This window comes from Pimephales promelas, chromosome 16 (assembly GCF_988280905.1).
Source record: "Pimephales promelas chromosome 16, fPimPro1.hap1.1, whole genome shotgun sequence".
Classification (NCBI taxonomy): domain Eukaryota; kingdom Metazoa; phylum Chordata; class Actinopteri; order Cypriniformes; family Leuciscidae; genus Pimephales; species Pimephales promelas.
In genome coordinates, this window is record NC_142784.1 from 32,626,608 (window position 1) to 32,652,600 (window position 25,993).

The 25,993-nt window shown below is 38.3% G+C and overlaps 1 long non-coding RNA gene across 1 annotated transcript in view; it reads left to right on the forward strand.

Moving 5' to 3' along the window:
• Positions 1–25,993, forward strand: part of LOC120470681 (uncharacterized) — a 62,976-nt gene that overhangs the window by 25,078 nt on the left and 11,905 nt on the right. The window contains exons 5-7 of the long non-coding RNA XR_016146748.1: positions 8,619–8,657; positions 13,005–13,167; positions 14,533–14,655. This is a non-coding gene — a long non-coding RNA (uncharacterized LOC120470681). The remainder of the gene's footprint in view (positions 1–8,618; positions 8,658–13,004; positions 13,168–14,532; positions 14,656–25,993) is intronic.

Below are 25,993 nucleotides of genomic sequence, written 5' to 3' on the forward strand. Positions count from 1 at the left end.
CTTGAATAAATTAATTGAGTTCATTTCACTCAAATATTGATTGAAGTTCATTGTGCTTAATAGAGAAAAGTTACTTGAACTCAAAATTAGATTATGTTAAGCTTGTAACATAAGCACACTTGTGGCCAATCAGCAGTAGGGGCGTGTCCACACATGATGGGGGAGGAGAGAGTGAGCCAATCAGCATTAGGGGGCGTGTACACTCGTGATGGAGGAGGAGAGAGTGAGTCAATCAGCAGTAGGGGGTGTGTCCACTCATGATGGGGGAGGAGAGAGAGAGAGCCAATCAGCAGTAAGGGGCGTGTCCACTCATGATGGGGGAGGAGAGAGAGAGAGCCAATCAGCAGTAGGGGGCGTGTCTACTCATGATGGGGGAGGAGAGAGAGAGCCAATCAGCAGTAGGGGCGTGTCCACTCATGATGGGGGAGAAGAGAGAGCCAATCAGCAGTAGGGGGCGTGTCCACTCATGATGGGGGAGGAGAGAGAGAGAGAGCCAATCAGCAGTAAAGGGCGTGTCCACTCTTGATGGGGGAGGAGAGGTTGAGCCAATCAGCTGTAAGGGGCGTGTCCACTCATGATGGGGAGGAGAGAGTGAGTCAATCAGCAGTAGGGGGCGTGTCCACTCATGATGGGGGAGGAGAGAGTGAGTCAATCAGCAGTAGGGGGCGTGTCCACTCATGATGGGGGAGGAGAGGTTGAGCCAATCAGCAGTAAGGGGCGTGTCCACTCATGATGGGGAGGAGAGGTTGAGCCAATCAGCAGTAGGGGGCGTGTCCACTCATGATGGGGGAGGAGAGAGTGAGTCAATCAGCAGTAGGGGGCGTGTCCACTCATGATGGGGGAGGAAAGAGTGAGTCAATCAGCAGTAGGGGGCGTGTCCAGTCATGATGGGGGAGGAGAGAGTGAGTCAATCAGCAGTAGGGGCGTGTCCACTCATGATGTGGGAGGAGCAAGAGGGTGATTTGAAGAAAGACTGTAGAAAGTGAGAGACCTGAGAGACATTACAAAAGAGAAAAGCTCAGAGAAACATCACTGGAAAATGAAGGGTTATGATTATTATAAGCGCGCTGCAGTTTTGTCATCTGCCACTTTAAATGATTAAGCTCTTTAAAGCATAATGGATTCTGATTGGCTGTCAATGCTTTTATCTTTCATCAGCTGGAAAAAAATCATCGTGAATGTAATTCCATCCATATCATTTCTTTATAGAGCCTTAAGAGTGTGTGAGCACACTGACACTGAAGCTCTCGTGTTTGTGTGTGTATTCAGCTCATGTCTTCACACGCAGGGCGCTGGAAGCTGTAGCATGCAGCATCTGGGCGCTCATCTGCTTCTTAATGACATGCTAATGGCGTTAACGTTCTGCTTGCTGTGGGCACGAGTGTGTGTGTGTGTGTGTGTGTGTGTGTGTGTGTAGATATATCAATAAAGCCTCACGGGCTGAAGAGCTCTACAGCTGAGCTCGTAACACAGTTCAGCCCAGTACATCTGTAAGTCCCGATGTTCTCCGATGATCCTGATTCAGGGCTCCTCCACTGTGACTAGACTTATTAACTCGGAATTTCCCACTTCCTATTTAGAAATACCTACTTACAATTTGAAATGATGAGTATATGACTGGACACAGCCTTACTTGCATTCACTTTTAAGCAATTCAAATGCATTATTAAGTCAAGTTCTGCTTTGAATGATGATTTAAAAATTTATTGCACACTATCATTTGCTATTTTATATACCTTTGCTATTTAAGCTGAATGCATATATATATATATATATATATATATATATTAAAAATGACAAAAGCACATAACTACCAAACAATATTAAAAGCACAAAATCAGATTACAAAATGACTAAAGCTGAAATTAAAAACTATTAAAAAGGACAAAAACACATAACAAAATGCAATATTACTGAAACTGAAATACAAATAAATTAAATTAATAAATTAAATATAAAGAAAATATAAGAATAAAAGCTACTCATAGTAAACAAAATACTATGACAGTAGACTATATGAATGATACTAAAATCCCACTTGACTGTTGAAGCGCAGTAAAGTTGATGCTAATATTACTGCGTGTATTGTTGAATATGAATATCCCACATCGCATCATCAGGATCAGATCCCTGTGAGGTCGAATTCTGGCATGTGTGACACTAGTGTGTAAAAGTGAGTAAGTGCAGGTGCTCATGAATATTCATCTTCCGGAGAGAAGGCCCCACTGTCTGAACATATACTCCATTAGCATGTAAAGACAAGCCTCATCAATAACACATGATCACATCGCATCACTGGGAAGGCTTCGTGTCGAAACTGTCTGACAGCTCTTCAGTTTTATTGACCGTCATTCTAGTTTCATGTCGCTCACTCTTTACAGTAATCCTTCGAGATTGTGTCCCATGATAATACAAATCTGCCACAGCAGTTCTTACTCGTGTGAAGCTGTTAGTGAAGTAATAATGAATTTAAATGCAAACAAAAGGAGTCTGTCATATAGAGGCGCATTTTTACGCAACGCTTAGGGGTGAATATATATAAATATATGCTTGGACAACAATTTGATTACAAATAGTTTCACTAAAAATGAATACGCTATTTCTACTCAATAAACTTGCACTGAAAAAAATGTGGAGTAGGATTTACTTGAAAAAAGCTAGGCAACTTTTTCCACTCAGAAAATGCTAGTAAATTTACAAAAATTTGCCAAGTAAAAACCTAAACATATTTATCAGTAGCTTTAATTAGAAATCTTAAGTTAAAATGTACTTGGAATATGGAGTTACGTAAACTTTAATTTAGTTAAGTGAAAGTAACAAATAATATAAGTAACTTGGCTGGTAAAAGGTTGATTAATATCGATTTAGTTGCAATTTCCTTTGCATTACATTTCACTCAAACAATTTTATTGAATTATACCAGTGTTTTACTTAGCCTATCTAAGTAAATTATACTTCATGTCAGATGTTAAGCAAGATGTGAATGCAAAGACCTCAATACTTGGCAGACAATACACAATGACGGTAACATTTGATGGATCGTTTTTGTGTTTGAATGTGTCATTTTGAGCAGAAAATTTCCTTAATGTCACAAAATGGCAAGTAACTAATCCTGACAACAAAAGCAATGATAAAACAGTGTAAATACAGCTGGAAACCAGTGAAAAATGAGCCTTGAATTAATTATTCAAGGTCCAGTGCATTATGGAACCCCAGTATCAGAAAAGTTGAGTAATTTTTTACTTTATTTTATTGAGTTCATATTTATGCTTTCATTTCTACTCGCTTGAACTAAGTACTGATATGGAATTTAAATTACATTGGGGGTTTTGCAGTAGTATTTACCTTACCAAAAAATCATTTTTTTCAGTGTGTGGCAACAGATTACAAGCAGTATTATTAATTAAATTTAACAAATTAGAATTGAGTAATAATTAATCAAATGAATTCCTTAAAAGTTAACCATTTAAAATGAGTAAAATTTACACACAAAAATATCTGAATAACAGACTGATGTCAAAGATGTTTTATATTGCCATCATTGAAGACACCTGATGTTAACAAGCAGAAGCACTGAAGGAGAAAACTCTCATTTTAAGTCACCATTATGGGGATCAGTGTGTGTTTTACTTAGAGTTTAGTTCAGTTGTGTTTCAGCTTGTAATCTGTTGCCACAATTTTATTTTATTGGTTTGACATTCACTAAATGTGCTCACAATTGGTTCAAATCTGTTTGTTTTGATTTATTGTAAATATTTGCTTTTGCAACATTTTGGCAACTTTATTTTATTTTGATTTGTGATAATTGTTATGTGTCAAATTGCCAAGTTTTTTATAATGTATTTATTTTATTTTTTTAAAACTGTTCATTGTTAGTTCATTTCAGCTCAGGTTCAATAAATAATATTAACATAAAAACTGTTGAAATTAACATTAATGATTAATAAATGCTTTAGATGTATTTTTCATTCTTAGTTAATTTTAACTAGTGAAATGTTAACTAATGGAACCTTATTGCACAATTGGTGCAAATCCTTTTTTATAATGATTTATAATAGAAATATTAATAATTATTAACATTATTATTATTATTATTAAAGGGTAAAATATCTTACACCTTTTTTTTTTCATTGTTAGTTCATGTTAGCTCAGGTCCATAAAATGATATTAACAGATACAACTTTTGATTTTAATCAAATATTATTAAATCAATCAATAAAAGTATTTTTCAGTGTTAGTTCATGCGAGTTAATAATGTTAAGCTCACTGTAAAGAGTTGCATTCATTTATACGTGCCAGATGCTGTTTATGATATTGTTTATCCAAAAGAGTGCTAGAGCTTCTCATACCTACAAGAACTAATGAGATCACATTGGGACTAATGCAGGGCTGCTTTCCAGCGGGCAGAAAGAAAGTTTAATGAGTAAAATCTGTGTTTGGTATAATTACAGTTCGCTCCCTATAGACTCGCAGAGCCAGACAGAACATATGCTAACATCATTCTGTGTCTGTTTAAGGCAACCCAACAACATGGTCAGCACAAGCAGAGCCAGGCGTGTGGGATTATGCGTGAAATATGAAAGAGGAAAAATGAGAAAGTGCAGCGTCGATATGAGGAGTCTGAAATCCTGCCAGAGCGTAAGAACGTTTTAATTATCCTTTTCTTTTAATAGTAAGAGTTGATGCACATTACACTTCAGCCTGAAACGGGCCGGTTCCTGGATGGATCTGAGAGTGTGATGTGTGTTTTGCTTTTGCTCCTGCGGGTTTGTTCTGTGCTGAAGGTAAAAGAGAAATGCAGAAGGAACAGAGTTTTGCTCCTTTGATATTGTGTCCTGAATTCCCATGATAATAAAGTGCTGAGACTGCAGTGAGTGTGTTATGAAACAAAGCTGCCACAGCAGTTCTTACACGTGTGAAGCTGTTAGTGAAGTAATAATGAATTATCATGCAAACAGAAAGTCATAAAGGATCTGTCACAGTTTTACGCAGCGCTTAGGGGTGTAAATATATGCTTGGACAACAAATTGATTACAAATAGATTATTAATTAAAACTAAATTTTTACACAATTGGTTAAACATTTTTTTATTATTTATAATAATAATAATAATGATGATTGTTATCATTTTTTTAAATAATTTTTAAAGGGTAAAATGTCTTCCAAATTCTGATTTAATTTAATTTAATTATTTTGTTTTACATGTTTAATTTTCCCTCCAGCTTTTTATTTTATTTGATCATAAATAAGAGTAATCTACATTTATGTTTTCAGAATACTTGGACAAATCAAAATCCATCAAACTTGTCCAGAGTAGTTCAGAGTTTTGCTGAATTAATTTAATTTAACTTGATTTTATTTTTATTTTTTAATTTTATTTAATTTTATTCATTTGATTTTATTTTTATACATGTTTGATTTTTCCCTCCAGCTTTTTATTTTATTTGATAAAAAATAAGAGTAACATATTTATTTTTAATTTCATTTTATTTTGTTGAATTTACTTTACTTTTATATACTTTTATTTTATTTTGTACATGTTTGATTTTCCCTCCAGCTTTTTATTTTATTTGATCAAAAATAAGAGTAACATCTACATTTGTGTTTTCAGAATACTTGGACAAATCAAATCCATCAAATTTGTCGAGAGTAGTTCAGAGTTTTGCTAGATTAATTTAATTTAATTTGATTTTTATTTTTTTTATTAAATTTTATTTTATTTTATTCATTTGATTTTATTTTTTATACATGTTTGATTTTCCATCCAGCTTTTTATTTTATTTGATAAAAAAATAAGAGTAACATATTTAATTTAAGTTCATTTTATTTTTGTTGAATTTACTTTTATTTTATTTTATTTTATTTTATTTTATTTTGTACATGTTTGATTTTCCCTCCAGCTTTTTATTTTATTTGATCAAAAATAAGAGTAACATCGACATTTGTGTTTTCAGAATACTTGGACAAATCAAAATCAATCAAACTTGTCCAGAGTATAGTTTAGAGTTTCGCTGGATTAATTTAATTTAATTTAATTTAATTTAATTTAATTTTTTATTTATTTTATTTTATTATTTTTTGTTATTATGTAACTTGTCCAGAGTATAGTTTAGAGTTTCGCTGGATTAATTTAATTTAATTAATTAATTTATTTATTTATTTTTGTTATTATGAATATTAAATTGCATAACTGCTACACAGAAATGTTATTGTCAGTTCAATACATGCATTTACACCTCTAACATTTGATTGTCAAATACGGTGCATGTCTTTTTGCGTACTCAGAAAAATACATACTTTTAGTTTCAGTTTCCATCGAGGATGGTCACAAAGGAGATGTTTACCAGGACATTGCAACACACACACACACACACACACACACACACACACACACACACACACACAGGCAGATCCATTTGGCTGTCTCTCAGCCTGGGTCTCCTGCACAGTTCTCTCTTCAGCGCCGGGATGCGGCTCGGGACCGGCCTGAGATCGTCATAAAGACGGTCATTATGCTTTTTCACGATGTTTTTCGTGCACAGCGGCTCAGCTTTAAGTATGCATGATGAAGCCAGAACCATGAAGGAGACGAGGAAGACCGGATGAAGAGCGGATGAATAATTGATTGGCGTTTGGCAGCCCGAGGCTCAGGCATGCTGTGCCATTCTGTGGTGCATCGTGGGTAAACTCTCTGAATGCTGCATTATGGGTGTTTCGGGTTCTCCGTGGCGACCGGATAAAGTTGCAACCGCGAGCGAATCCACACTGAGCGTTTACTTTCCTGCGGTGTGTGTGTGAGCGGCCGGGGTGTGTGTGGACTTCATTAAGAGGAGATTCTTTAATGAAACCGCTCCAGTTTAATGGGAGATTTACTGAACGATATGCTGAAGGCGAGAACACGCACACACACATGCTCTCTCACACACACACACACACACACACACACACACATGCTCTCTCTCTCTCTCTCTCTCTCACACACACACACATGCTCTCTCTCTCTCTCTCTCACACACACACTCTCTCTTTGTCTCTCTCTCTCTCACACACACACACACACACACACACACACACAGAGGCTGTTCTTGTGTGATTAGTTAAATATCTGGAAGTGTTTCCAAAGGCTCTGTTATCAGTGAAGTGAAAAGTGAACAGAAAGAGGAGTCTAATGCCTGCCTACAGTGAACCTGCAAGCTCTCTCGCTCTCTCTCTCTCTCTCGTCTTCTGATCACACCAGTATACGCCGCTGCCTAAAAACCCAAACAAACCTTCGTAGAACAACTCAGAACACCGGGCCATGACATCATTCCCGCACGGCCCCTGCTGATCCTGCAGCCAATGAGATCGCTTGCTCAACTTGAGCTCCTCCCCCTCCCCAGCTCCACCTGTAGATCTGCTGTGGGAGTTCTGGATATTAACACCGCTCACAGCGGTGTGTGTTTCAATCTCTCGGCTCCAGCAAGTTCTCTGTTCTTTTAAAGTTATTGATTCTTCCGTGCCCTCAGGAACTTCGATTCTCTGTCTTTCTTTGAGATCTTTCGCAGGTTTGACAGGAGCGGTAGATCTTATGAGGCTGTTGAGAAAATTACACTTCATTTTTCTGTAATGTTTTAGTCTGATGCGGTCACACACACACACACACACACACAGACACACACAGTGTTTATAATGAGGAGACTCACGTCTGTTCTTAATGGGTTATTTTTCTTTGTGCTGGGATGAAAATGTCAAATGCCAGTCAGAGGAGAACCCCTGCCAACAGCCAAAATGTGTGTAGTGTTTGGTTTGAATAAGTGTGTGTGCATGTATTTCAGGCTGTTAAATGCAGGAGACTCATCCTGGATATTCACACACACACACATCAGGTCAAGGCTGTAGCTCGAGAAACTATGTGTGCAGTATTTATTTAAAAAAAAATGCATTGTGCAATTTTTCTATACCTCATTTTTTATATTTTTTTTTAAATAAATTATAATTTTTTTGGTTGTATAAGCATAAAACCCTTTTCCAGTGTCATTTATCACCGAAGTCGAGTGGCCTGACCTTTTCCCTGCAGTCTTCATCTCAGTTCCAGCTTTATGATCTCATCACACATGATGATGTCACAGTGGCTTTGATTCCACCCTGATGATGTCATCCGTTCTGCTGATTCCGTCCCTCTGACGAGGTGTGTGAGTGTGTTGATTTCTTTCCTTTAACGTGGGAATCGTAATTACCGAAGTGATGACAATCTCCACACGCTCTCAGACTCGCTTCTAATTAATAGACATGACATGAAAATAATGGGATGAATATGCGAACGCTGCGCAGCCACACAAACACACACAGTGATGGAAGGCACAGTCTCTGTATGTGTGTGTGTGTGTGTGTGTATTAATGAAATGCACTTCTGAGAAATCCAGCCTTTAATCATCTTTCTGTCAGTCGTGCTGAATTATCGTAGAAATATGATTATATTTAAGTGATGTCACATTGATTGTAAAGGTCTGTGGTGAAAATGAGAAACTATTCATTTATCATTGAACTAAGCGTGTGTTCAATATAGCTAATATTATGATGCTTTTTTGGTGATTCATGGGAAATATGACCTGATAAACATCTTTTGTTGTGTTCCACAGAGGAAAGCAGAGCCTCATGGGTTCGGGACCGGCATCAGGGTGAGTAAATTATTATTATGATTATTATATCTCAAAACTGTCATCCTAATAGTGCACTTTAATTATTTGTACATCACTATAACTATTAGAGCCAGACCGATATATCGGCAGACTGATATTATCGGCCGATATTAGGCATTTTCCAAACTATCGGTATCGGCAGTTATAATGGCCGATAAATGAATATGTCAAAAATAAAATAAAAACGGACGAAACACGCTTGAACCATGTCATGAGTGTTGGAGTTGTATAGTTTGTCCACCAGAGGGCGCTCTACACCGTTCCTGTTGGCAACACTCGTTGAGTTGCTCACGATACATACATTGATTGAATAAAAATTAAAAGAACATCCCCATCAGTTCTCTTAACTCAAATAAGCAGGACAAAATTCGTGACGATCATGTCCAGTTAAAAAAAATAAAATAAAATATCGGCCGATATATCGGATTTTAAAACCCCAAAATATTTGTATCGGTATCGGCCTTCAAAATCCTTTATCGGTCGGGCTCTACTCTATTAATAAACAGATTTAATAATAGAAATAGTCATATATTTTGTTTGTAATGTGGTCTTCTTACGCTCACAGCTCTACAACAGTGAGATATCAAATAAAATAAAATAAAATCTTCAGTAAATTTGTCAAAATGGCCAGTCATTTATTGAAGTGGAAATCTTTTTTTTTTTTTTTTTGTCTTTAAAATGTGTGAGCATGTGTTTGTGTGTCCTTTGAATGAACTGCCATGCAAGTAAACATACTAAAGCAGCAACCGCTCTCTCTGTGTGTGTGTGTGTGTGTGTTTGAAGGAAGCCCATGGGCTTCTTCATCCTGCTCAGATCTGACCAGGCCGGGCTGCAGCTGGGTAGTTCTGGCCCTAAACACACACACACACACACACACACACACACACACACACACACACACAGCCGGAAAGGGTCCAGGCTATACACACGCTGCCAGTCCACACAGCTGAGCGGAAGATAAGATACTCGCATCTCTCTCTCTCTCTGTAGATGCATCAGAAGTGAACACATTTCTATTTCTTCTGCTCAGCTGTAATGCTATTATTTCAGATGAGGAATCAAATCTGACAACAATAGTTACATATATTGTGGCTCCAAACGCACAAAAACAGTATTTTAAAGCAGATCTAGAGGAAATAAACAGGAGATTGGCTCTTTTAACTGTGAGGACCAACTACAGCCATTTTCTCTCATTGATTCACACACAGCCTTTATCTGATCAAAAATACAGTAAAGACTGAAATATTGTGAAATGTTATTATGTGAATATATAGTAAAGTGTAATGTACTCCTGTGATCGAAGTCTTCAGTGTCACATGACCCTTCAGAAATCACTCTAATATGATGATTTGATGCTAAAGAAACATTTATGATGATTATAAACAGGTCATATTTCATTTCAATTTTCCAGTTTCTTTGAAGTGCAAAATAACAGCATTTATTTGTAATAAATCAATTTAATGCTCCCTTAAATATTAAATGTCAGAACTAATCATCTAGCTTGACCCAATGTCTGGAAATCACATCTGGAATAGAAACACGCGCTCTTATGGATGGTTGGTGTATTCTCAGCACAAACGCCTAAATGTTGGTATGGATCTTTTTTTGTCTGTAATTTACCTTCATATTTGTGTGTGTGTGTGTGTGTTAAATCATCAGGCATTGGCCACCTGAGGAGCGTTCCCTCTTGCAGTGTTTGACATCCTCAGCCTGCTGTTGAAAGACCACCAGAGACCCTGCAGTCGTGTGTGTTTGCTCGCTGAAGAATAGCGCTATTTTAAGACTCGGCACACAACGCTTAAGGCCATTGTGTCTGATTCTATTTATCCCATTCAGGAGTGTGTGTGGGTTAATAATCAGAGAGCCCACGCTACATGAGTGCATTGTGTTTGTTTGTTGATGTGTTTAAAGGGACAGTTCAGCCAGAAATGATCGTTCTGTCATCACTTGCTCGCCCTCATGTCGCTCCGAAACCTGTATGACTTGCTTTCTTCTGTTTGGCACAAAAGGATAATCATATTCTCTCAAATCTCATGCTCATATTCACACAAAAAAAAACCATATAAAAAATATAACTTTTTTGTTGTTTAAAAAACAAGCAACCCCAGTCCAGGGGATAAAAAGTAACGCAAAATAATAGTAATGCTAGTTACTTTTTAAACGCAAAACACATAACTTTTTAGCATCAACACTGATTATTAGTCATTATTATCTATATATTTTAACGAAATATTAAAGGGATAGTTCACTTTGAAATTAATTTTTGATATGTTTTATCTTACCTCAAGGGCATCCAAGATTGTCATCCAGTATTTTCAATTTTGACATTTTTCAGTCAAACCGTTGTTGTCTATCAGTCATACACTGGAGGCTAAGGGGGTCCACCAAAGAGCAGCACAGAGAAGTCCAAATTAAACATGATTTAATGACTCGTAAATGTAAGTACACATTGATGGCCTAAGACACGAAACGAGCGGTTTGTGTGAGAAAGCGAACAGTATTTATATCGTTTTTACCTCTTGTAATCATAGTCGTGACAAAATGATGTGACGGCACGGGCGCTTCGGTCTGGAAGTGATCGCTTGCACGCCTACGTCACTTTTTGTTTATACAGAGATTTCGGAAGTTTTACCTTTCACTGAACATATTTAGATATATACGGGAAACCGCAATGGAAGACGATTTCGGTATATCTAAATATGTTTAGTAAAAGGTAAAACTTCCGAAATCTCCGCGTAAATATTGAGTGACGTCACACGCGAGCGATCACTTCCGGCGTAACATTGAACTGATTCAGTTCGGTTCAGTTGGACATTGAACAACTGATTCAGATCACTTGGATTACACGAGGTAAAACGATATAAATACTGTTCGTTTTCTCACTCAAACCGCTCGTTTCGTGTCTTAGGCCATCAATGTGTACTTGCATTTACGAATCATTAAATCATGTTTAATTTGGACTTCTCTGTGCATGCTTTTTGGTGGACCCCCTTAGCCTCCATATGACTGATAGACAACAACGGTTTGACTGAAAATTGAAAATCCTGTGGAAACAAAGACACCTACATCTTGGATGCCCTTGAGGTAAGATACAACATATCAAAAATTAATTTCAAAGTGAACTATCCCTTTAAATGTAACCCTCGTGCCAGGAATGTTGTACGGTTTAAAACAACATGAGGAAAATGACAATATTATGAAGGGTTGAACGGTCCCTTTAAACCTGATGACTTTATTAGGCGTGTTTCATAAATCATTGCTGAATTAAAATCCGCCTTTAAGAACGCTGCAGAAGTGGAAGGACACATTTCAGGAACATTAAGCAATGTTTAGCAGGCGTGACGTCCTCACAGGAGGATATAACGGATGGAGACGCTAAACACACACACACTCTTAAGTATGTGTTGTTTTGGCAGTGTGAAATGGATGAGCTGAAGAAAATAATCTCGCAATGGAAATTTGAGGTGCTTTTGGGGCTAAAAAAAGATATTTTTAACTTCTGATATATTTCATTAGTGGATGAATCTCACCAAAACATGTCCACGTCATATTTCACCCCCAAAATCAAAAGAAAAAATAAGAATGAATATTTTGGATATCTTTTTTTTTTTTTTTTGGATCATTAAGATTTTTTTTGCATTGCAACATTATTTTTATAATGATGATTAAACACATTCCCTCCAAAATTCCCATTACTGTAATGCATCCTGACATCATGCTCTTGGGTTTTTCCTCATTAGATTCTTGTTAATTTTACACATTTGTTTTTTCATGTTTTACTGGGGCGAACGTTGTCGCTCTTCTTTTTAATACCTCAGCTGATTCTTCTAGACGTCAATGAGGTTAAATATATATATTCAAAATATTAACGAAAACTGTAATATTATCTCAATGTCACTAAAATATTAAAATAACACTGGTCTGAACCGAACCAATCGTGCCGCACGAGCCCTCAAAGGTGAAGCCAAAACGTCTCGATCGCCCCCCAGTGGCCGGTCCTAGTATAGCTCATAAACCCCACCTTCCTATTCAAAGGGACGTGAGACCAATTAAACAATTAAATTACACTTCACATATCCTTTATCCAAAGATAGTTTCTGTCATTTCCTGTAGTTTATATCACGTTGATGTAATTTGAAGAGTTTGTTTTCAAAAAACGTTTGTTTTTAGTTTAGTTAAACGGTGCTGTGACATCATGATTGACAGCTGTGATTGACAGGTTCTCTGTGCGAAGTTGTCACTGAAGCACCAGCGGACTTTTTTTTCATAAGGTATGTGGTTAGTAGTTGTTTTTACCTTATTTTAACGTGGTTTTGCAATCAACAGACACCACTTGCGACTGATTCCACGAGAGTGAGGGCGGGGCCTTGATTTCGCGGCTTTACTTCCTGCTCACGACTGCGCATGTCTGGTCCCGAAAACGCAAGTGCGCAGACTCAAGTCCCAAGACAATGGCGGCTTCAGTTATCTTCGATGGAAAAGAGCGAAGGTGCGTCGTCCATCTTTTTTACAGTCTATGGTCTGAACACAGTTATAAAAAATTATACAATCAATAATGCTCCGATCTCAGTAGCCAATCAGATCGCTCCGTCTCTTGATGTGTGTAAACCAGTGTTATTAATTATTCATGGTATTTTGTCTCTGTGTGTGTTTACTGTTTAGTTATTCAGTCATCAAGTCATGACATGTTTTTTCGTTACTTAAAATCATCAAAATAATTTAATTAATTTCAACTACACACACTTCAACTAAAAAATGTAATGAAAAAAATTAACGCAATGGCTGGGTTTGTCCAAATTTGACCCAAATTGGCTTAAAACAACCCCGCGTTTTTTTGATGATTTTTATGAGCCAATTTGCAACTGAACTTACTGTACATTTTTAAGCTGAATTATTAAAATAAAAATGTCAAAATGAACTCAAGCATTTCTCATCCGAATTTGAGCTGCTCTCCACTTTCTTTTTATAGCAGTGCAATCTCGCCATATACAGTGTATCGGCTTCACTATAAAAATGTTGGGTTATTTTAACCCAAAATTGGGTCAAATATGGGTCAAACCCAAACGTTGGATTAAAAATTTGATTAAAAAAACTGACCCAATGGCTTGGTTTGTCCATATTTGACCCAAATTTGGGTTAAAACAACCCCGCATTTTTTAGAGTGTACAGAGTTGAATGAGCCAATTTGATTAACTTACTGTACATTTTTAAGCTGAATTATTAAAATAAAAATTTCAAAATGAACTCAAGCATTTCTCATCCGAATTTGAGCTGCTCTCCACTTTCTTTTTATAGCAGTGCAATCTCGCCATATACAGTGTATTGGCTGCACTATAAAAATGTTGGGTTATTTTAACCCAAAATTGGGTCAAATATGGGTCAAACCCAAACGTTGGATTAAAAATTTGATTAAAAGAACTGGCCCAATGGCTTGGTTTGTCCATATTTGACCCAAATTTGGGTTAAAACAACCCCACATTTTTGTATAGTGTACAGACAAACTGTAGCAAAATGAGTTGAATGAGCCAATTTGATTAACTTACTGTACATTTTTAAGCTGAATTATTAAAAAAAAAATTCTCAAAATGAACTCAAGCATTTCTCATCCGAATTTGAGCTGCTCTTCACTTTCTTTTTATAGCAGTGCAATCTCGCCATACACAGTGTATCAAGCTTCACTATAAAAATTTTAACCCAAAATTGGGTCAAATATGGACAAACCCAAACGTTGGATTAAAAATGTGATTAAAAAAATCACTTGGTTTGTCCATATTTTACCCAAAGTTGGGTTGAATCAACCCAGTATTTTTATAGAGTGTGTTGTCTCATTTGTTTCTATTTTATTTCTCCACAGAACTTCTGAGACTGTTGGAAAGGCAATGAACTATAAAGCCATAAGATGTTCCTCTGGGTTTCCATTACTATCCCATCAGCCTCTCTCTCTCGCTCTCTCTCTCTCTCTCGGGTGATGTTTCAGGTCAGTGAACATAAGCTGTAAGCATTCCTGTGAGAATAATAACATATCGTACATGATCATATAGCACACCACCCGGTCTCTCACTCATGACATGAGCTTGATTTGCGACTCAATCTAACACACCCATAATGCACGTCTCCAGAACATGATCAAGAACAGCTCGTATATATCTCATATTAATGCACACATAATTGTGTCATGCTTTCGGTGCACTGAGCTGATGCGGTGGTGGAGAAAGCGTGTTCTTCATTTCAGCAGAACGAAATCTCATTAATGCCCGTGTTTTCTTAAAGTGCCCCAGTTATGCTATTTTAAAGGCTCCTCGTTTTGTTTTGGACTCTTCTACAATAAAATAAACACTAATTTACTCCTGAAATGCTTCGTTTGCAGAATCAGTCTCTCTAAACCCCGCCTCTCTGAGAGCTGCTCTGCTGTGATTGGTCAGAAAGCAAACGCTCATTCTCATATCTGAATCTCAGCTCTTGAACAACACCAACCAAACTCTTCCAGTCTCAGATACACTACAGTGATGAGGGCGGGGCTTAGAGACGCTGTTCAGCCAATCAACACCACAGGCTGACTTTACGCTAATGAGTTACGTTCTGACATGGGTATCCAACAGGAAGTGAGACTGAATTACTGACGACTCATTTCTGTTCACACTTCTTTCTTTAGGAGACAAAAACTGCACTTTTATCTTTAAAATTCTTGACCTTTTACTTTCAGAAACAGCTCAATTACACACGACATGAAATCTCTCAATCTCATTCAATTTGAACATTTCTTATACATTTTACTTCATACTTTGATACTTCAACTAAATCAGAGAACTCAATTAAGATATCAGTGATGAAAGAGGAAACTGTGAGCATGCAGATTTGAGTCCCGCTCGCGTTTCAGCAGCCAATCAGAACGCTCCGTCTATTGATGTGTGTAAACCAGCGTTATTAATTATTCATGGAGACCAAAGGGTGGTATTTTGTCTCTCTGTGTTATGGTTGACTGAGTTATGAAGATTGTTTGTGTTTGATTATGGCACAGACCAGTTTTCTGGGAACTGTAAATTAGAAAAAAACATTAAGAGAGTTGTTTTTCAAACCCGAAGACCAGACTCGGCTCAGATTTATATATATCGGCTCAGATATGTATATACATTGATTTGAGAGTTACAGAGATAAACATTGTTATAAATAAAGGTTTTTATTGCAACCATTATCATCCATTAAAAGATTTCATAGGTTTTTAAAATGTTCTTCAAACTAAGAAAGGAAGGAACCTTTATTTTTAGGAGTATATTAACAAAATATCATACATAAACGGTCCAGTTAACCAATCAGAACTCTCTGAGGACAGATTAAAGTATCTTATTGGCTGAATATGAAATGTCAGTATCTTCTCCAGCAACACACACACACATAATCTCGCATGCAATAATTATATAGTAATGCGCAAAGTTATCTATTATATATCAATAATTATATATTAATGCATTACTAAAGAGAGTCTCTAATGCAGTATATATGTTCCGTCTCTTGCCGTGTTTCTTGCATTTTTCATCAAAGCTCGAGTCGAAAGTCTCTCAGAGTCTCGCAGCGAGTCCTGCTGTCGCCACTGGAAAGTTGCTTAGTAACTGTGGAAGTGAACATTTCATACGACTGCTCACTGTGAGCTTATGCTGATCACACACTCTCTCACACACACACACACACTCACTCACTCACACATACTCTCACACACTCACTCACTCACACTCTTAGAAGAAATGGTTCTATTTAGAACCAGAAATGGTTCCATCCCCCGCTTCATATATGGAACTCCAAAATGATTGTATATAGAACCATTTTTTTTGGTAAAAGGTTCTATTGGCCAAGTACGGAACCCCAGGGTTCTATATTGAACCCAGAAGAACCCTTTTTTTAAGAGTGTATAGAACCTTTTAGGGGTTCCAAATACGTAGCGCTGATAGAACCTTTTAAGGTTCTATATAGAACCTTTTAAGGTTCTATATAGAACCTTTTCTTCTAAGTGTGCACTCTCACTCACTCACAAACACACACACTCGCACACTCACTCACTCACTCACTCACTCACTCACTCACTCACTCACACTCTTAGAAGAAATGGTTCTATTTAGAACCAGAAATGGTTCCATCCCCCGCTTCATATATGGAACTCCAAAATGGTTCTATATAGAACCATTTTTTTGGTAAAAGGTTCTATTGGCCAAGTACGGAACCCCAGGGTTCTATATAGAACCCAGAGGAACCCTTTTTTTAAGAGTGTATAGAACCTTTTAGGGGTTCCAAATATGTAGCACTGATAGAACCTTTTAAGGTTCTATATAGAACCTTTTCTTCTAAGTGTGCACTCTCACTCACTCACAAACACACACTCGCTCACTCACTCACTCACTCACTCACTCACTCACTCACTCACTCACTCACTCACTCACTCACACTCTTAGAAGAAATGGTTCTATTTAGAACCAGAAATGGTTCCATCCCCCGCTTCATATATGGAACTCCAAAATGGTTCTATATAGAACCATTTTTTTTGGGGTAAAAGGTTCTATTGGCCAAGTTTGGAACCCCAGGGTTCTATAAAGAACCCAGAGGAACCCTTTTTTTAAGAGTGTATAGAACCTTTTAGGGGTTCCAAATACGTAGCACTGATAGAACCTTTTAAGGTTCTATATAGAACCTTTTCTTCTAAGTGTGCACTCTCACTCACTCACAAACACACACACTCGCTCACTCACTCACTCACTCACTCACTCACTCACTCACTCACTCACTCACTCACACTCTTAGAAGAAATGGTTCTATTTAGAACCAGAAATGGTTCCATCCCCCGCTTCATATATGGAACTCCAAAATGATTGTATATAGAACCATTTTTTTTGGTAAAAGGTTCTATTGGCCAAGTACGGAACCCCAGGGTTCTATAGTGAACCCAGAGGAACCCTTTTTTTAAGAGTGTATAGAACCTTTTAGGGGTTCCAAATACGTAGCACTGATAGAACCTTTTAAGGTTCTATATAGAACCTTTTCTTCTAAGTGTGCACTCTCACTCACTCACAAACACACACTCGCTCACTCACTCACTCACTCACTCACTCACTCACTCACTCACTCACTCACTCACTCACTCACTCACTCACTCACTCACACTCTTAGAAGAAATGGTTCTATTTAGAACCAGAAATGGTTCCATCCCCCGCTTCATATATGGAACTCCAAAATGGTTCTATATAGAACCATTTTTTTTGGGGTAAAAGGTTCTATTGGCCAAGTTTGGAACCCCAGGGTTCTATATAGAACCCAGAGGAACCCTTTTTTTAAGAGTGTATAGAACCTTTTATGGGTTCCAAATACGTAGCGCTGATAAAACCTTTTAAGGTTCTATATAGAACCTTTTCTTCTAAGAGTGCACTCTCACTCATTCACACACACACACACACACACACTCGCTCAGTCTTTCTCTCACACACACTCACATGATGGTTAGTGTATGTTGATAGTCTTAATTCTCCTGCTGATTGTAGTAATGAACGATGTCGTCTGCAAGTGGAGACAGACATTAATAAAAACACTCAAACAATCAATCAAATCATAATGTGTGTGTGCAGTCTGAGACGTGTGTCATAAATCAGTCTTCAGTAATCCAGAAACAGTTTCTGTGAAGTGTGTGTGTACATACGGGCTGTGTGCCAAACCCTGCTGATACACACTCACTCTCGATGTGAAGATTGAGCGAAGATGATCATGTTGAGACAACATCGCATGCATCGTTTACCGAGAAAGCAAAGTGTGCGGAAAAATATAATTCTAGACATGGAAAATACCAGAATCTTTCAATTAAAAATGCAGAAACGTTCTTTCATTGAGCAAGAATGCATTCAATTGATAAAAAGTGAGAGAAAATAGCGATGAATGTTTTTCTTATGACCTTTCATTCATCAAAGAAAAATAAAATGTATCATTTTCCACAGAAATATGAAAATATGACCACTGATAATAATCATAAATGTTTCTTGAGCATCAAATCATCATATTAGAGTGATTTCTGAAGGATCATGTGACACTGAAAACTGGAGTAAGAGCATTTATTTCAGCTATTTTATAGTAATATTTCATAAAATAAAAACAAAACGACACACCACTCATATACAAACATCTTTTGTATAGTTAAGTATAAAGTAAATTAATTAAATTGTATGTTTTACCTTATATGCGAGTTACAGATATTTATCAGAACGTAGAAGTGAATACATAAAAAATGCTGCATAAATTCAATTTGCAGGGAGTGTTAGCAGTTATTCCTGATGACATCATCTAACAACACTTGTCTAGGTTGGTTGCCATGGTGATTAAGAAACTTTTTAAGCGCAAACTTGCTGTCACGAACCGCCACAGTCACGAATCAACCCTAAACATCCTCCAAATGAAGTGTGTTCTGTGTAATTGAGACTCGAAGATGTGTGTCTTAAAAAAGCGAATGTTTTCCGCCTCGTGTCATCGCTCTGAGGTTTCAGTCAGCGTTGAACAGATTCACTGAAAGACTTAAACTATACAAACATCACACCAACAGTTTTAATCAGCTGCAATATATATATATATATATATGTGTGTGTGTGTGTGTGTGAGAGGAGGAAGAGTGTGTGTGAATTATTTGTTTTTAATTTAAAAAGTATACATATAATTTATATTTTAATATCAACATTTATACATCGTTCATATTAATATTTAGATATCATTAGATATTTTTCAATATATATTTTTGTTTTATTACTGTTATTATTATGATTTATTATTTTAATTTGGTAAAGTCGATGTGAGACGTCCTGTGACACGCTCGAGCACAGATCCGATGTGAATGCGAGTGATGATGTCACTCTTCTAGAAGTGTAATAATGAGTGTGTTGGTGACACTAGTGGACGCTCTCCAGGGATTATGATGAAGCCATATTTCATCTCTCATCTGTGTGTATGAAAGTGTGTCATGATCCCTGTGAGGAGAGAACCAGAGCCGCTGTGTGTGCAGGAGATTGAGATCAGCGCGCTTCGCTCGGTGCTTTCATCTTCTGAGAGACCAGATCTTATCAGGCAGGAGTTAAAGTGTGTGTGTGTGTGTGTGATACGAGCAGGCTGGTTTGCATTAGAGCTCAGACAGATGTGTGTTGGACTTGGTGTTCACTGGAGGAGAATCACGGCAGTTACGTTAAGTAAATGTCAGTGAGAACAAGAGCTGTGTGTGTGTGTGTGTGTGTCCAAATGTCCATGGAAAAGTAGTAAAAACTTCTTTGTCGTTCCAAGAGGGAAAGCAACCTTGCATGGGTCAGCTTTATTCTGTCGGTCCATCGGGGTTAAACATGGTCATGACCCTGAGATCACTGCGTGCATCACTCTCACATCCTCAGAGACTGACACACACACTCACACACACGTGCCAATGGGCTTTTTTCACATTTGAGTACATGTGTGTTCATACACTTAGACTTACATACACACACACACACTCACACATGTGCCAATGGGCTTTTTTCACATTCGTTTAAGTACATGTGTGTACTCACACACACACTCATGATGCATGAGGAACAGAAGTAGACTGAGAGACTGAGATGTCATCCAGATTTTTTTATTTTTGTAGAATATTCTATTTGTAGACATTTTCTGCTCTTTTAAATCACATAAAAATATATTTAGCCTCTCCTTCTCTCTCTCTCTTTATAGGCTATATATGTATACACCATAACACAGTTTTACGTGATTATACTAACATGATAACATGTGATTGTGAGGTCATGAAAACCCCTTCAGCTGGAATTTTACAATTAAATTTAATGTACACTCTTTATTTCTTGCTTTGTTTTGTTGTTAGAAAAATTAGATTTTTTTGTAGTTATCGACATATTGCTTTGCACTCCTTAAACAATGTGGTTAGCAACCACTTCAGCAACCCCTTAGCGACCCCTAACAACATACAGAACACATTAACAACCATCTCAGAAACCCCTTAGCGACCCCTAACAACATACAGAACACCTTAACAACCACCTCAGCAACCCCTTAGCGACCCCTAACAACATACAGAACACATTAACAACCACCTCAGCAACCCCTTATCAACCATCTAACAACATACAGAACACATTAACAACCATCTCAGAAACCCCTTAGCGACCCCTAACAACATACAGAACACCTTAACAACCACCTCAGCAACCCCTTAGCGACCCCTAACAACATACAGAACACATTAACAACCATCTCAGAAACCCCTTAGCGACCCCTAACAACATACAGAACACCTTAACAACCACCTCAGCAACCCCTTAGCGACCCCTAACAACATACAGAACACATTAACAACCACCTCAGCAACCCCTTATCAACCATCTAACAACATACAGAACACATTAACAACCATCTCAGAAACCCCTTAGCGACCCCTAACAACATACAGAACACCTTAACAACCACCTCAGCAATCCCTTAGCGACCCCTAACAACATACAGAACACATTAACAACCACCTCAGCAACCCCTTAGCGACCCCTAACAACATACAGAACACATTAACAACCACCTCAGCAACCCTTTATCAACTATCTTACAACATACAGAACACCTTAACAACCACCTCAGCAACCCCTAACAACATACAGAACACATTAACAACCATCTCAGAAACCCCTTAGCGACCCCTAACAACATACAGAACACCTTAACAACCACCTCAGCAATCCCTTAGCGACCCCTAACAACATACAGAACACATTAACAACCACCTCAGCAACCCCTTAGCGACCCCTAACAACATACAGAACACATTAACAACCACCTCAGCAACCCTTTATCAACTATCTTACAACATACAGAACACCTTAACAACCACCTCAGCAACCCCTAACAACACACAGATCACATTAACAACCATCTCAGAAACCCCTTAGTGACCCCTAACAACATACAGAACACCTTAACAACCACCTCAGCAACCCCTTAGCGACCCCTAACAACATACAGAACACATTAACAACCACCTCAGCAACCCTTTATCAACTATCTTACAACATACAGAACACCTTAACAACCACCTCAGCAACCCCTAACAACACACAGATCACATTAACAACCATCTCAGAAACCCCTTAGTGACCCCTAACAACATACAGAACACCTTAACAACCACCTCAGGAACCCCTTAGCGACCCCTAACAACATACAGAACACCTTAACAACCACCTCAGCAACCCCTTAGCGACCCCTAACAACATACAGAACACATTAACAACCACCTCAGCAACCGCTTAGCGACCCCTAACAACATAAAGAACACATTAACAACCACCTCAGCAACCGCTTAGCGACCCCTAACAACATACAGAACACCTTAACAACCACCTCAGCAACCCCTCAGCGACCCCTAACAACACACAGAACACATTAACAACCACCTCAGCAATCCCTTAGCGACCCCTAACAACATACAGAACACCTTAACAACCACCTCGGCATCCCCTTATCAACTATCTTACAACATACAGAACACCTTAACAACCACCTCAGCAACCCCTCAGCGACCCCTAACAACATACAGAACACATTAACAACCACCTCAGCAACCCCTTAGCAACCCCTAACAACATACAGAACACCTTAACAACCACCTCGGCATCCCCTTATCAACTATCTTACAACATACAGAACACCTTAACAACCACCTCAGCAACCCCTTAGCGACCCCTAACAACATACAGAACACCTCAGAAACCACCTAGCAACACCCAAAACATATTAACAACCACCTAGCAACACCCACAACACTTTTGGCAATCATCTAGCAAACACCACACAGAACGCCTTTGCAACCACACGGCAAACACCCAGAACACCTCAGCAACCACCTAGCCCCACCAGAACCCTAGCAACCACCCAACAACATACAGAACACCTTAACAACCCCCTACTGTAGCAACCCCCAGAACACCTTAGCAAACGCCTAGACACCTCAGCAATCACCAAGCAACATCAGATCCCCTTAGTGACTACCTAACAATATACAGAACGCCTTAACAACCACCTAGTAACACCCAAACCATCTTAGCAACCATCTAGCAAACACCCAAAAACCCTTAGCAACCACCTAACAACATACAGAACACCTTAACAACCACATAGTAACACCCAAACCACCTTAGCAACCATCTGAACACATCAGCAACCACCTAGAAACATCAGAATCCCTTAGCAACCACCTAACGACATACAAAACACCTTGACAACCAACTGGGAACACCTTAGCAAACTACTATTAAACTTTCAGAACACCTTAGCAACAACCTAGCAATATCGGGATGTAGTTAAGCTCCTTCAGTGAGCATCTGTGGGATTTTTTCACAGCAAGTGGAAATGGTGGATCTGATCCCTCAGTTAAAGTAACAAAACACCTCTTCCTAAAAACACACATGATTTGAGGAATAATTTTTCCCTGGGGTGGAGATTTGTCAGTTTTAATTGGCTGCCTGGAAATAATCATCATGGAATGATATTATGTTTGGAATTGTACTCATGAATATTGAATTCTCGGCTCAGTAATCCCAATCTTGGCACATTAGCGTGTCGGTTTCTCACTGTGTGAAACAACGTCTAATAGCGGCTCAAAATACATCAAGAGACGGCAGAGAGGGTATTTATTGTGTATTTCATTTGTATTCTCATCTCATGTGCTGCTGAACTCTCTCACACACACACACACACACTCACAATATTCCTAGACCTTGTAACCAGCGTTCAAGCATCATCACACACACACACACACACGATGAGAAGCAGCACAGCCACATTTCAGTAGCTTTCCTTTGACACCTCCACTAATGCGTCCACACACACACACACGCGTGCTAAAGAGGAGAGAAGGGAACAAGACAAGTGAAATGGAGGGAAATCCATCTTTTTTCAAGTCTAATGTGGGATGAAAGCGCGTGACCGGCCGCAGTCTCGCTCTTTAAAGTGCTTTTCCACGTCCAGCGGTGGCGACACAAGCGTTTTGATGGATGGCCTCGTTCAGGGTTCAGATTCTGTGAATAAAGACTATAAGCACGAACACACTCCCTCTTTCCTCTTATTCTGCCTGTCACATCAGACGGACGTGTGAGTCTGACCCGTCTGACCCAATATTATACTATAATATTTATTGAGAATGTGGATTAATATATTACGAGATATTTATTAGAATTAATATTTATTAATTCAGAATTTATAGTATGATATGTAAGTGGTTATTAATATTGTTATTTACACTGTCTTTTTATGTCTATAGGTTTATAACCTCTTTGTTTGTGGACTAATCAACTAAATGTGGAAATAAAAAATCCAAGTAAACAAAACCACAATTGAGTTATGAAACGTGTTCTCTCCTGACGCCCCGTTCGGTGGGGAAATTCTTGGAAAACCGAACAGTCAGTGTATCTCATGCTCGGTTTGTTCGCTTCTTAAAGGGTGCGAAACTTCAATCAAGGGATGTGATGCTTTTGTTATTGATCACATATTTTTAAATCTAAAATAGAAATATTATAGATATAATCGATTAGCTTGTGCAAAAATCGATGGACACACACACGGTTGCACTTCGAGAAGGGGACGCGGCCGCCATTTGTAGAAGCTTTCCAAACAAAGAGAATAACTGAATCTCTCCACGAAGGACTCTTCTGCCCTTCGGAGTGAGCGGGGAATCGGGAATGCTCACTTCCGACAGTGAGAAATAACTGAGGCACAGAACTGAAACATAATACAAGACCCATCCAAGTATAACAAACTCAGATTTTCCCTAACACACACAAACACACACTCACGCAAACTCATGCACACACACGCACACAAATTAATTAATTCCTTAAAGGATTAGTTCACTTTTGAAAAAAACTTTTGCTGATAATTTACTCGCCCCCATGTCATCCAAGATGTCCATGTCTTTCTTTCCTCAGTCGAAAAGAAATTAAGGTTTTTGATGAAAACATTCCAGGATTTTTCTCCATATAATGGACTTCAATGGGAACCAAACGGTTCAAGGTCCAAAAGACAGTTAATAACAGTTTCAGATGCAGCTTCAAATGTCTTTAAACGACACCAGACGATGAATAAGGGTCTTATCATGCGAAACGATCCGTTATTTCAAAACTTATTCCAAAAATGTAACTTTTCTAAGGACAAATGCTAGCCTTGCTCTATTCTGTGAGGCGCGTTTGTAACGTCACGTAATACGTAATTACGTTCAAAAGGTCACGGGCGACGTAGCCGGAAGTACAGAATCAAAATCGTCCGACATCGTTGTTTTACCTTTTAATTCCTTTTTTTGTAAACGGTGTTTGAGTTAGTTTGCACGTTCAACCTATGCGTTCAACTTGTAAACACTGACTCTGTACTTCCGGCTACGTCGCCCGTGACCTTTTGAACGTAATTACGTATTACGCGACGTTACAAACGCGCCTCACAGAATAGAGCAATTTAACATTTAATCATATTAACTTGGGCTCTAAACTCTAAACTAGAAGAAATGGTTCTATTTAGAACCAGAAATGGTTCCATCCCCCGCTTCATATATGGAACTCCAAAATGGTTCTATGTAGAACCATTTTTTTGGGGGGTAAAAGGTTCTATTGGCCAAGTATGGAACCCCAGGGTTCTATATATAACCCAGAGGAACCCTTTTTTAAGAGTGTATAGAACCTTTTAGGGGTTCCAAATACGTAGCACTGATAGAACCTTTTAAGGTTCTATATAGAACCTTTTCTTCTAAGAGTGTATGAGTTCATTGTACTGTATATAATGAATGTGTGTGTGTGTGTGTATAGATGCAGTGTTGACCCCGGTGACCCCAGTGACCTTCTAACTGAAATACATTTCTCTGTAGCGTGACTGTGGCTGTTTTCATATACAGAAGCTTTTCCAGAAACAAGTGTTTCGTTCCAACTACTAGCTGTGAGACAAAATGTTATTGCTGTCACATAGTGTTGCACAGGCAGCCTCACGACCAAACACACTGAGGCAATGACCACACACACTTTCCCAGAATGCACTCTATACAGTTATTTTGGCAAAAACAATCAGACATCGAGGGCCAGTTATGCCATTACGTTGCACGCTGAGCATTAAAGTCCCCCCTGTGGTGTAAATCAAGCTTTTAATGTTGTTTATGTGGTGTTTTAATACGCTTTAACACAAACCGTGTGTAAGTTGATAAGTGGACAGCATTGCTGAGTATTTCCTCCTGAACCAAAGACAGTCTCAAAAACACGCTTTGGAATCGCTGGTGTTACAAACCACCTTGTAAC